Below are 14,716 nucleotides of genomic sequence, written 5' to 3' on the forward strand. Positions count from 1 at the left end.
TTTTATACATCTTTCAAATATTTTAAATTGACAATTATTGTGATTTATATTATTTTTCAAGAAATTTTCAAATAATGTATCCCAATTAATGTTACATTATTGTGATTTATATTACTTTCCACAAAAATTTTAAATAATATATCTCAATTTATATTGCACTGATAAAATTTTGGGTCAACCAAAAATTTTTTATGTGTCTTCAAATAATTTAAATTATTAATTACTCTAATTTATAATATTTTTTACACAATTTTTAAATATATAACAAGTTAAAACTATAAATAAAATAATTAAATTAAAATTTAAATAATCAATTATATTTTTAATATACTTTTAGATTTTTTAAGTTGTTAGCTATTGTAATTTATAATACTTTTTTTGCATCATAATTTAATATTTTAAGTTGTTAGCTATTATAATTTGTGATACTCTCCTTGTGCAAACTTTTTTGGCATTGATAGTTAATTATAATTTAAATTTTTAATTATTATGATTTATAATACTTTTCTTCCATTTCAATTTAAGCGACATTGATATAATTTCGAGAGTCAACCAAATATTACGATTGAAGTAGCGAAGCAGACATGTCTTAAATGACTTATAATAACTAATTAGAAGGATATAACAAAATTACTATAAAAAATACGTATGAAAAAAATCTAAGTGGGTCTCATATAAGATGTCAAATTAATTTAAAATATCAATAGTTAATTTATTATTTTTGTCTATTTTACCTTTTTTATTAAATATTATTAATTTTTTTAATTCTTAGATGACTTGTAATAATAAATTAGGGGTGATTTAATAAAATTACGGTTGAAGCAACTGAAGCAGATATGTCATAAATGTCTATTTTATTTTTTATTAAATATTATTAATTTTCTAATACATAAATAACATATACTCCTTCCGTTTCAAAAAGAATGACTTACTTTCCTTTTTAGTCCGTTTCAAAAAGAATAATCTCTTTTCCTTTTTCGACAATACTTTAATTTCAACTTTCCACATGGCATGTTTAGGACCACAAGATTAAAAATTATTTTGGTACATTTGACACAACTTTAGTTTAAGGCCGCAAGATTCAAAAATCTTCTTTATTTTCTTAAGTTTTATGTCAAGTCAAAGTATGTCATTCGTTTTTATACAAAGGGAGTAATAATTAATTAAAGGTGATATAGTAAAATTACGGAGGAAGCCGCCAGCTAAAAGCAGGCATAACAACCGCCAGTTGCCTGCTCACTCATGCTTATATATATTAGAAATACATTGGGAAGCTAAATTTAGCCTATCTTGATCAAATAAAATCTAAAAATTATCTTTTCTTTCCAATGAAATAATGTAGTATTATCTTTTTTTATACAAACCATGTAACTATTTTTATTTGTACAAAATGAGGCCCCCAACTAAAGCTTAGACTTTAAGGTCTTATCCTATATATGGTTGGCTCGAATAATTGATGGTGGTGATTGTTGGTGATAATCGATACAGGATGATGTTGGCTAATTATAGTTGTTCTTGCAGTGGTAGTTGTTGTTGATAACTGTAAATGGACATTAGTGAAAGTAACGATAGATTGTAGTGATTGACAACAATGATAGTCATGGTCGAAGATGATGATTGTTGGTGATAGTAATTAATTGATAATGGTGAGTGACAAAAGCGTGATAACTGATAATGGTGGGCGATGACGTAGCGATAAATGAATGAAATTAATGAATTTTTATTTTTGTAAAAATTCTTAAATAAACATTTTAATTATAACAAGATTTTGTTACATATTTTAATCAGTCTGACTCTATTCGGATTGATTAAATGGTTATAACATAAAAGAAAATGTGCATTTAATAACTAAGATTAAAACTTTGTTTAGGTAAAAATAAGGGTAAAGGATCAAATTTACCGTTCTAGTTTGAAAAATTAGTTAAGTATACCTTCGTCATATTTTGGGGTTAAATTTATCATTGTTGTCATACTTTGAAGTCAAATTTACTACTCTAGTTTGAAAAATTGGTTAAATATACCCTTAGTCATATTTTGAAATTAAATTTACCTCGATGTCATACTTTGGGACCAAATTTACCTCGTTGTTAAGAAAATATCTCACATATATCTTTCCTTTAATACAAAAGCTCAAATCAACGTCAAATGATCGATTTTTTAAAAAATAAAATACGCTCTATCTAATCTGCCTGATCCGACCCACAAAAACAAATAAATATACTTTCCCTCAGTTTTGTTGGTCAATTTTTTTCAATAAACAAATATACCTCTCTTTCAACGTGTAGCGCTGTAGGTTGTTTACAAATGAACAAAAAGCAACATCAATTGAAATAACTCATAAGCATGGAACTAGAGAAAATCTCTAAATCTATTACAAACTCGGCTCCTATTCTAATTATGTTCAAATATTAAAAGTTTGTATGCAATTCATGTGCATCTAGATTTTAGATTCAGTGCACATGTTTTCTAAGTAAATGACATGATAAAAATTTATGTAGATCCAAATTGTATATAAAGACATAAGAAAGAAGAGATGTCACGATTGACACATAATGAGACATTTTAACTCAATCATTAAGAGAAATATCTAATGGGCCTAATTTGTTACATTAGACTGCTAAATGCCATTTTCCATGAGCTCTGTATTGATGCAAATCCATGAACTGAGGAAGAGTTATATTGATTTGTGTTTGCACTGATGCAAATCCATTATTCATGAGCTATGAATTAATCAATAGCCAGTGACTTAATTTCGTTCGAAAAATTATAATCAACAAAACTGAAGGGGGTTATTTTATTTGTCTTTTTTGTGGTTCGAGTCGGATCGGACATGTTAGACTAGAGTGTGTTTTATGTTTAAGAAATGAAGCATTTAACGCCGATTTGGGCTTTTCTATAAAAGAAAAGGTAATGTGAAAAATTTCTTAACAATAAGGGTAAATTTGACTCTAAAATATGACATCAGGGTAATTTGGCTTCAAAGTATCACGAAGAATATATTTAGCTAATTTTTTAAAGTAGAGGAGTAAATTTGACCAAAAGTATGACAATGAGAGTAGATTTAGCCTCAAAATTTGACGAAGAATATGTTTAGCAATTTTTTAAAGTTGAGGGATAAATATGATCCTTCCCTAAAAATAAATTTTGTGACATTTACTTATATTAGGACTGATTATAGCCTGTTTGGTCAAACTTCTAAAATCAGCTTATTTTAAAAAGTATTTTTTCAGAAGTATTTTCAAAAAAGTACTTTTGATGAGAAATCAAAAGTAGTTTGTATTTGGTAAATAAATTTAAAAAGTATTTTTGAACGGTAGTTAGTGTTTGGCCATACTTTTGAAAAGTGTTTTTGTATCTTTTAAAAGTACTTTTCAAAATTATTTTTTTAGGAAAAATTACTTTTCTTAGCTTATGAAAAACTATTTTTCTGCTCTCAGGAAGCACTTATTTTCTTTCAAAATCTTGACCAAATTATACCTCATTTTTTTTGAGAAAAAATAAACGCATTTTGAGAAAAATAAGTTTCATCAACAAGCTATAAGTGGTTGTAACATAAAATAAAGAACAAATGCACTTTAGTTTTCCTTCTTGTTTCTTAAAAAAAAATCTTACGTTCAACCTACTAACAGGAAGCTATTGCGGTTGGGCGATCTTTTGCAACTATTAAAGGGTACCGTCTTGATGGAAACAAGGAAATGTTGGCTATGGGTGTTATGAACATTACAGGATCATTAAGTTCTAGTTATGTTGCAACTGGTGAGTCTTTGTTATATTTCCAGATAACATGTTTCTATCCTCCATGATATTTTTTAAAAATTCTTAAAGTTCTTTTAGTTTGAAATTGCTTTCAACTTGTAACATATGCAAGTTTGACTCATGGCAACTTCAGTGAAATAATAATTGACCTGGTTTAGCAGTAGCAGAAATAACCCAACGTATAGTTGCAAAATGAAAGAAATTACCAGAAATAAGGTGAGTAAATTATAAATAGTAATTTTAACCTTGACTTGACCATTTACACCACTTTAGTAGTAGAAGTTTGGCACATTTCGTCCTACCAAATTGACTATAGGATGGTAAACAATTAAGGGAAATTTTTAGTTGCACTGGACGTTTACATCATATTAAATTATATTAGTTATAACATGGTTAAATAACAGATCCATTGGGGTGATAATATATGTTAATCAACCGTCGATATCACCAAGCTGAAAGGAAAACGGTTTCTCTCGGTGCATGTCAAGCTACCGTGCAATCTGTCATGGGCAAGAGAGCTCGTGTTCCTTCTGTGAAGACAATAATGGCTACCGAAGCTCAAAATGCAAGTCACGTAGCTTGAAAGGGGACTAAGCTTGCACTGGAGGCAACAATGGCGTCGGAATCAAGCACCAGTGGATCCAAATCCAATGAAACGGTAACAATTTCAGCCACACAGAAATCTGAGAATCGATGTTTACAATTAACTTCGGATAAATGCAAAAGCAAAGCTTTGAGGTGTAGGAGACAGTTAGGCAATGACATGATCTGATCAAGCACACTTAGTCAGTACGATTACCAATTCAGGCACAAGTAATTCGAAATCATGGGCTGACCTAGTGGAGGAAGAAGAAGTGGAAAAGAAGAGCTCAATTTGGGACAATTTTTACATTTGGAAAACTTTGAATGTGGGTTTAAGCTTGAGTATGGAGCTCTAAAGAAGAAAGGTGAGTCTCCTATAGTAGAAATTGACAATGATGACATTGAATCAGAGATCAATTTGTGGAAAAATGCAAGAGTGTGTTATGTGTTGGGGGTTTATCCCCCCTTTGAGGTGAAAAATGGATTCATTTAAAGAATATCGACTAAACATGGCATAAACAAAATATGGTGGAAAATGGAGTAGTCCTTTGAGGTTTGACACTGCAGAGGGACAAAATGAAGTTGTGCAAGGGTGCATATTCCATTTTGACAACAAGTCATTCATAGTGAAGGCTTGGAGCCTTGAAATAGAATTCACTAGAGATGAGTTGCATACTGTACCAATTTGGAGAAGATTGTCTGGTCTTGACGTAAGGACCGGAGTAAGAAGGGATTGAGTAAGATTGGGAGTTTGGTTGGCAAACCACTAATGGTGGATCAGAATACATAGAAGAAGGTTAGCCTAAACTATACTCGATTACTTGTTGAAGTCGAGTTAGCTTTTACAATTCTTGAGTTAATCATGTTCAAGAATGAGAATGAGAATGAGAATATTGTGGAACAAAAGGTTACCTATGACTGGAGGCCAATATTATGTAAGCATGGTAAGAAATATGGTCACTCAGAGGAACAATGTAGTAAGAAGAAGGGGTCCAAGGTGTAAAGGATAGACAAGTAACTGAAACTATAGTGTAGAAGCAAGTCGATCCTTCTTAGATGCAATTTATGCAGCAGGAACCAAGAGAGAAAGAAGTGACACAGGTAAGGAACAGAGAAGTACAGGAGCAACAATTGTGAATGCACAAAATAGGACACAGGAAAGTCGGATTACTTCAGCTAAAGCTAGTCAAAGGCAAATGAAGTAGCCCACAACAGTGTTGGTTAACAAATTCCAGGCTCTCACTCGTTCAGACAATGAAGTGGAGAAAGTAAATGGTGAAGGGGAAGATATAAGTCAGGCTTATGCAAATATGGGGGATTGAGGGTATTTGATATGGAACAAATAAGGGAACACGAAATCACACCCCAAAACAATCCACAAATCACAACAAATCGTGGACCAAATGGGAACCTCTCTCGGATTCACTATCTAGAACAAGAAAGAAGAGGATACAAGGTGTTAATACACCAAAACAGCAAGCCAACAACAAGTTTAGCAACACAAGATGAAGCTCCACAATATTACAATAGCAACAAGAATAAACGGGTTACATTAACAACACAAGAAGCCGAAACTAAAACAAGATACAAGATAGGTAGTTAGACAAGTGTTGATGTAGTCTTAACAACCCAAGAGTATATTCCACTCTTGGACCTTTAAAAATTCACAAAACAAACACCTAACTCTTACAATTGACACAAGAGAGGCGTCCACCACCCAAGCACCAACGCATCAAGCAAAATGCAACACACAAGAGAATTCACCCTTATGTTATGCCCTAGTTTCAATTGGACTCTTTCTCACTCTAAGAGAAGTATTCTTCAATAATAATGATCAACTAAAGAAATAAACCCTACAATGTTCTATTTATACTACATTACAATAATAGACAAAATGACAAAAGGGCCCTTTAGTGACTAGTCTTCAAAAATACTCAAAAGTATCATGATCATGATCATACTTGTATCATCCTCTCCATCTTGAGAGGAATTTGCCCACAAATTCATAACCTTACCTCTTTTACAAAGGCACTTCACAATCTCCTTCACACGGCCACACATCTTCTATATCTTCCTCGCCTTGCATTTTAACCTCTTTTTGCTCTCCATCTTGAGGCTTGCCATCAACCTTAGTCAATTCAATTACTACATCTTCCCCAAGATAGTACAATTTTCCCTCCCTTAGGATCACGCTCTTTCGTTTTGGGCACTCACTAGCCTTGTGCCCTCACCCTTGAATTTGAAGCATTGAAATTCCTTGGGATTGGAAGTAGAATTCAATTTACCTTCATACCTTGGAGGATGTTTTTGGACAACCTTGGTGGCCTCGAGTTGGGTAGCCATGAATAAATTATCTTTGAGCTCCCTCTCAAGCTCTAAAGCCGTATGAAAGATGCCATGTATGGTGTTGAATTTGTGAAGCGTCATGAGGGTGGAGATGTCCTTGTTTAAACCAACCTTGAAGCGCACAATGTAATGACTTACTTGCTCGCCTCGGTGGTCAAGTTTCAACATTAATTGTTGAAATTCATCGTAGTATGCCATGACACTCTTGTTCCCTTACCTCAAATTGTATAATTTAGCAAGGAGCTCATGCCTATAAGTCTCGGGCAAATACCTTTATCGCATAAAGTTCTTCAATCGAAACCAAGGAGGAGGTTGTCCCCCAATCATCTCATTCCCAAACCTTTTAACATACTCCCACCGTGTATTAGCATACCCTTAGAAGTGAGCTATAGCATAACACCTTTTTTTCTTCGGTGAGATCATTAAGTTAGAAGATCTTGTCACGAGATGACTCCCATGCAAGGTAGGCTTCGAGATCACTCTCACCTTTGAAAATAGAAAGGCTCACTTTGATGGAATTGAGACCTACATCTTGGTTTGGGTGTCCATCTGTCATCTCTCGGCCTAACTCCCCATGTCTATGCCTCATTCTTTCTTCCCTCAAGTAAACATCATTATACGACCCATAACCATCATATTTTCACCCCTTACCATAGCCCTCAATAGGGATGAGTCTATTTGGGTTAAGTGGTGCTTGTAGTGGCGGGATTGGATTTGGATAATGAGGTCTTTAGTCAAGTGAAGTTTGGATGGGAGGGTTCGGGTTTGTTGATGGTATTTGGGTTCCAAGCCCTTCTTGTTAGACTTTGTGGAGTGGAGGATGGCTTGGTCTATCTTGTTCTAGGCTTCGGGAGTAAAGATTGGTTTGATTTATGGAAATTGGTGTATATTGCATTTGGTGCAAGGTCTCAGGAGTATTAGTTAGGGAAATGTTTTGAGGGATAGAAGGTCAACTCCTTTGGATTTCCACATGTTGTAATATCCCACTCATTGATGCCACATCCATATCTAATTTCTCAAGACCCACATTCAACCAGCCACATCGCGGGACATAGTTTCAAGGCGAGCCAAAATGAGATTGATGGCATTATTATCCATTGTTTGAGCATTTGAAGCCTCAGGTTCCATTGTGGTGGTATCGAAAATAACCCTTCAAGTTAAGGTCCAATAAAGATACCAAATCAGTCCACAACATCATACACAACAATACAATGCAAAACCTACAACACAAAACACATGTTATTTCAAAACAACCTCCCACAATGAGATTCCACCTTCAAGTTTCTTCAAACTCAAGCTCAACATTGGTGGATGGCTCAAATAACCTCTAATTTAGCTCAAATTCGAACCCTATACTCCTATAGTGTTAGAAAATGCAAATCTAACACTAAAATACAAGAAAAATGTAAAATCAAAAACTCAAAATTTGACCTAGGGTCAAAAATGATATATTTTTGGGGGATTTTCGATTTTGACACTTCTTTTTTTTGTTGGGATTTTCAATTTCTATACTCTAATAGTGTTAGGGAACAAGATCTAACACTATAAACACACAAAAATCAAGTTTTTGAAAGACCCTAAAAACATGAATAGTAACTTCTATTTTTTTCAAGATAACAATTCCAAGATTGATTTTGTTGGAACAAAATCAAACCTTGATTTGATACCAAATGATACGGAACAAACAAGAGAACACGAAATCATAACCCAAAACAATCCACAAATCACAATAAATCGTGGACCAAATGGGGACTTCTCTCAAATTCACTATCTAGAACAAGAAAGAAGAGGATACAAGGTGTTAATACAACAAAACAGCTAGCCAACAATAAGTTTATCAACACAAGATGAAGTTCCACAATATTACAATAGAAACAAGAACAAATGGGTTACATTAACAACACAAGAAGCCGAAACTAAAACAAGATACAAGATAGGTAGTTAGACAAGTGTTGATGGAGTCTTAACAACCCAAGAGCATATTCCACTCTTGGACCTTTAAAACTTAACACAACAAATACCTAACTCTTACAATTAACACAAAAGAGGCGTCCACCACCCAAGCACCAACGCATCAAGCAAAATGCAACACACAAGAGAATCCACCCTTATGTTATGCCCTAGTTTCAATTGGACTCTCTCTCACTCTAAGAGAAGTATTCTTCAATAATAATGATCAACTAAATAAATAAACCCTACAATGTTCTATTTATACTACATTACAATAATAGACAAAATAACAAAAAGGCCCTTTAGTGACTAGTCTTCAAAAATACTCAAAAGTGTCATGATCATGATCATACTTGTATCAATATTCCTAGTTGGAATGTTAGGGTTTGAATACCCCTAATAAGAAAAAGGTGATGAAACTCATTTGCGATGGGGAAAGAGTAGTTCTAGTAGGATTATTGGAGATAAAAATTAGAGTAGTAAGATTGAGGATATAACTAATAATCTCTTTAATGGATAGATCTATGTCATAAATTTGGAGTGTCACTATAATTTGGGTAGCTTGGATTTGCAAAACTAAGTAAGTCTGCACAAATAATTACATATAAGATCACTCGTATAACCTTACAAAAGATATTTGTGATCTGCTATGTATATGCACATAATACAAGGTAGTAAAGAAAAAAAGTTATGGGATGAAATGCAAACTCGGAGTCATTCATTACACTTTCCTTGGTTGATATTAGGTGATTTCATCTCAGTTCAAAAAACAGAAGATAGAATGGGAGGAAATCTAGTAATTGGGTTGAGACAAGCGACTTTGCAATTTTTGTAGAAGAATATGAATTGCTAGAATTGTCATATCAAGAAGGTAGATATACTTGGTGATAAAAATTAAACACAGTGAGAAGATAGTTTTTCTATGAACTTTTATTTTTTTCAATGATTACAAGGCTGCAACTTTATACAAAAAGAAAAGAGATCTAAATGGTAAGATAATATACAATAATCAATACAAACACCTAAATAGAAAGATAATCAACATTAATAAAAATAGAATAAAAACAATTTAGGCTCCAATCCCACCAATCACTCATTTTACTTCCTGAATTAGCTCACTGTACAGCTCATTGCAACACTCCTGCTTAAGTTGGTAGGTAGATGTCTTTGATACCCAACTTGTCCAATGAGCTATTAAATGCTATACTTGGAACAAATTTTGTTAGCATGTCTGCTAACTGGTCTTCTGATTTCATATGTGGAAAACATATTATTTTTTTTTCAAGTTTCACTTTAATGAAATGCCGATCTACTTCAATATGTTTTGTCCTATCATGCTGAACAAGATTCTGAGCAATTTGTATAGATGACTTGTTATCACCGAACATCTTTATCGTTGAACTTGAGTCAAGACCTATTTCTGTTAATAATCTCTTCAGCCAAAGAAGTTCACAAATTCCCTTCGTCATACTTCTGAATTTTTCCTCTGCGCTAGATAAAGCCACCATTTTTCTTTCTTGCTTCTCCAAGTAACTAAATTTCCTCCAACAAAGGTCAAATAACCTGATGTTGATCTTCTATCTGTTGCACTCCCAGCCCAATCTGCATCTGTATGGCCATTAATATTCAAATGACTATATTTCTTGAACATAAGTTCTCTTCCAGGAGATGACTTAAGATATTGCAAAATATGAGTAACCGCCCCCATATGCTCTTCACTAGGATTATGCATAAATTGACTAACAAGACTCACTGCATATGCTATATCTGGTCTTGTATGGGATAAATAAATTAACTTGCCAACAAGTTATTGATATCTCATTTTGTTTATTGGTGTTTGATTCGGATGCTCCTTTAGTCCATGATTTTTGACTATAGGAGTGTCAACTGGTCTATAATTGAACATTCCTATTTTTCCCAATAAGTCAAGAACATATTTTCTTTGGGAAAAGAATATTCCTTTGCTAGATCGAGCCACCTCTATCCCAAGAAAATACTTAAGCCCTCCAAGGTTCTTCATTTCAAAATCTGTAGCTAAATACCTTTGTAACTTTGTAATATGTTCTTTATGATCCCCTGTAATTATCATATCATCAACATAGATAATTCAGGTTGTGACCATACCTCTTTGGTGATTCAAGAATAAGGTGTGATCAGCATTACTTTGCTTGTAACCTCGCCTCTTCATGGCCAAGCTAAAGCATCCAAACCACGCTCTTGGTGACTACTTTAATCCATATAATGCTTTGTTTAACTTGCATACAATTCCTACTTGTGAAGTAACAAAGCCTTGTGGGATTTCCATATATACTTCATCTTCAAGATCAAGAAAGCATTTTTCACATCATATTAATGTAATGGCCAATTCAAATTAACAATAAGGGATAGTAGTACTCTTATGGTATTTAGTTTTGCTACAGGAGAAAAAGTCTCTGTATAATCTATACCATAAGATTGAGTGTATCCTTTTGCCACAAGTCTCGCTTTGTAGCGGTCAATCTATCCATCAGCACTGTATTTGATAGTGAACACCCACCTGCATTCGACCACTTTCTTTCCTTTAGGTAGTGGTACTGGTCTCTATGTATTTATATTCTCCAGCGCTTCTATTTCTTCTTTTATTGCTTGAGTCCACTTTGAGTCACTCAGGGCCTCCTGTACAATGCTTGGAATATTTGCAGAGGATAGATTATAAGTGAACGCTTGAGTGATTTTGACAAATTATTTATGCTAACGTAGTCGGCTATTGGGTATTTTGCTTTCTTTTCTTTAAGATCTGAAGAGTATCGATTTGGTGGCTGTCCTCGATTGTGCCTGAAAGGGAGTTTATATGTGGAAGGACAACCTAGTTCATTATTAGGAGTAGAATTCAGAGATTGTACATCAGGAATGCCTAAGGATATTGGTCTTCGTGTGGTACTAAGCTTTGAGTGACAATTTGTTCTATTAGCTGCTCATGCATATTTTCTGGGCCCTCCTGCACATCCTCTTATATACTCACACCATGTTTTTTAGATTCTTTCATCAAGCCAACTATGTTATTCAAAGATGGATTATCTTTAAAAAAAATGGCCAATTCTCCTAATCATTTATACTCTGCTCTTCAATAAGTTTCTCTCCCTGAAAAGAAGAGTCTATATGGCTCTACAAAAAAAAATAGTTCCGATTCTAAGAAAGTAACATCCAATGTGACATACAACTTTCTACTTCTGGGATCATAGCAACGATAGCCTTTCTTGTGATCACCATATCCAAGAAAAACACAACGAACAACACATAGATCTAGCTTAGATTGCTAATTTTTGTAGAGATGGACATAGGCTACACAACCAAATATTTTGGGTTCAAGCATTAGTACCGACGGTACTGAAGAATGATCAGCAATTGTCTGTAATGGAGTTTGAAAGTTCAATACTCATGACGGCATCCTATTCAGCAAATAAACCCCAGTACAAACTGCATCCATCCAATAACGTTGAGGTGCTTTAGATGTTATCAAAAGCGATCCAGCAGTTTCCAAAATATGCCTATTTTTCATTCTGCGACATCGTTTTACTATGGTGTCTGAGTGCAAGTTATTTCATGAAGTATTCCATTCTCTCAAAAGTAATCAACAAACTGTTACTTGCATATTATCCACCATTATCTGATTGTAAAACATTTATAACAACAGAGAATTGAGTTCTTATCATGTTATGAAATGAACAAAAAATCCCAAACACCTCATCTTTACCTTTCATCAAATAAAGCCAAGTCATACGTGTACAATCATCTACAAATATCACAAACCATCTAATACCCGAAGAAACTAAGATAGGTGCTGGACCCCAAACATCAGAGAGAATTAACATAAATGGTGTTTCACATTTATTCAAAATTATTGGATATGAAACACGATGACTCTTAGCAAGTATACAATCTTCATATTTGAACTTTGTTTCATCTAAATTTAAGAACAAACTTGGCAATAATCACCTTAAATAAGGAAAAGAAGGATGTCCTAGCCTGCGATGCCATAACCATATCTGTTTCTCCTTGTTACTCATTCCTTGAGCTACATTTGTCAAGACACAGTTGTAATCATCCATGTAATATAGGCCTCCTCTCTTAGTACCATGACCAATAGTCTCTTTCGTGGGAATATCCTGAAATAGAAAAAACTTTGGATATATTAGTGCACAACAGTTCAAATCCTTCGTCATTTGACCCACGGATAATAATTTATTAGAGAGAGAGGAGAGAAGTGAAGTATTTTGTAAAGAGAGATTTGGTGCTAGTGTCACTCTTCCAGCCTCTTCAACAGGATATGTCACTCCATTTGCATTAACTATGCATGCGCGTCTAGATTAAGTTGAGTCTACTAAATCACGAAAATCAAAGGTCATATGGCCAGTTTCCCCTGATTCAATAACCCAACCACGATTACCTAAATCATTATGAGCCATAGAGTTGTTGACACTTGAAAGAGAAGTATTCTCAGGTTGTGGTATTAGCGTCAATGATTCAACTCTTTTTGAGTTCTTCCCAGTGTTTGCCAATGATGCTCTAGCAGTCTCCTACTTTCTTTTCTTTTTCAGTTCATACCACCAGTATGGAGTCCCATTCAATTAGAAACATGTTTCAATTGTATGTTTCGAGTTTCCACGGTGTGTGCAACCCCCTCTTTCTTCTTATTGATTTTGGTTTGGCATGTTATTCTTGCCATTGATCATTGGTTGAAGAGAGACTTGTCATTGAGATCCTTGTCCTTCCTTTTAAATCATAGTTGCATTACTCATGTCCTCCTCTTTAGTCAACATTATAGATTTCCTCAGGTCTTCTCGCCGAACAAGGGCATATGCTTTCTCTACAGTAGGAAATGGCTTGAGTTGTAAGACATTGCCTCCGATTTTATCAAGTTTGTCATCCAATCCATCAAGAAAAGTATATACTCTATCTTCTTGTAATATAGAAATATACTTTTTAATGTTACATTGACATTTCTTTGGATTTGGTCGATGAAAATCAATTTCTCTCCACAAGCCTTGAAGATGGTTGAAATACATCTCAATCCATCCCCGTCCTTGCTTCAACTTTATCACTTTTCTCTTCAAAACATAAACTTGAGAAGTTTCACCTCCAATAAAATATATCGTAGCAATAGCATCCCAAACTGCTTTTGCAGTCGGAAATCGAATATAATTTTCAATTTACTTGGGATCCATCGAGTTGATTAACCAACTTTTCACCAGTGCATTTCTTGTTCTCCATTTCCTGGATGTGGAATCTGTTTCTTCTGATGGTTGATTATATATCCCAATTTTTCTTTTCTAGAGATGTACATCTCTACAACCTGGGACCAAATTGCATAGTACCATCTTGTTTGATACCTTGCGGAACAACAAGAGCTTCATAGCTTGTTGTAGTTGATGTACTACCCATCAATTGTGATAATTTTGATGTTAGTTCAGAGAGCAGGGAACTCTCAGATCCAACACCAAACCTCCCAGTCACTGGAGTAGTTTCCCGCATCATCTAACTTTTATCCTGCTTCCATTTTTTTTTTCAATCTCCATCTCTATTACTTGCCCTTTCTCACAGATTCGAACCATGCTCTGATACCATGATAAAAACCAAACACAGTGAGAAGATAGTTTTTCTATTAACTTCTATTTTTTCAATAATTACAAGGCTGCAACTTTATACAAAAACAAAAGATATCTTAATGGTAAGATAATATACAATAATCAATACAAACACCTAAATGGAAAGATAATCAACATTAATGAAAATATAATAAAAACAATTTAGGCTCCAATCCCACCAATCACTCATTTTACTTCCTGAATTAGCTCATTGTACAGCTCATTGCAACACTTAGAATGATAAGCATGGAAAGAATCGAATGTTCTCTAAAATTGACTAGGCTTCTATCAATAGTAGTTGGTTGGATGATATGCCAAATAAAAAGGTTGTTTTCTTGCCTAAAGAAATCAATAATCACTGTCTAACTAAGGTAGTAGTAATAGAGGAGAGAAGGGATAGGGCAAAACCATTTCAGTACTATGATAACTAGAGACAGCATCCTCTATTTCGTAGCATT

General features: G+C 34.0%; 1 pseudogene; it reads left to right on the forward strand.

The window, feature by feature from the left end:
- Positions 1–14,716, forward strand: part of LOC107849245 — a 223,357-nt pseudogene that overhangs the window by 196,173 nt on the left and 12,468 nt on the right.

The sequence above is a fragment of the Capsicum annuum genome, chromosome 12 (genome assembly GCF_002878395.1).
Source record: "Capsicum annuum cultivar UCD-10X-F1 chromosome 12, UCD10Xv1.1, whole genome shotgun sequence".
Lineage (NCBI taxonomy): Eukaryota > Viridiplantae > Streptophyta > Magnoliopsida > Solanales > Solanaceae > Capsicum > Capsicum annuum.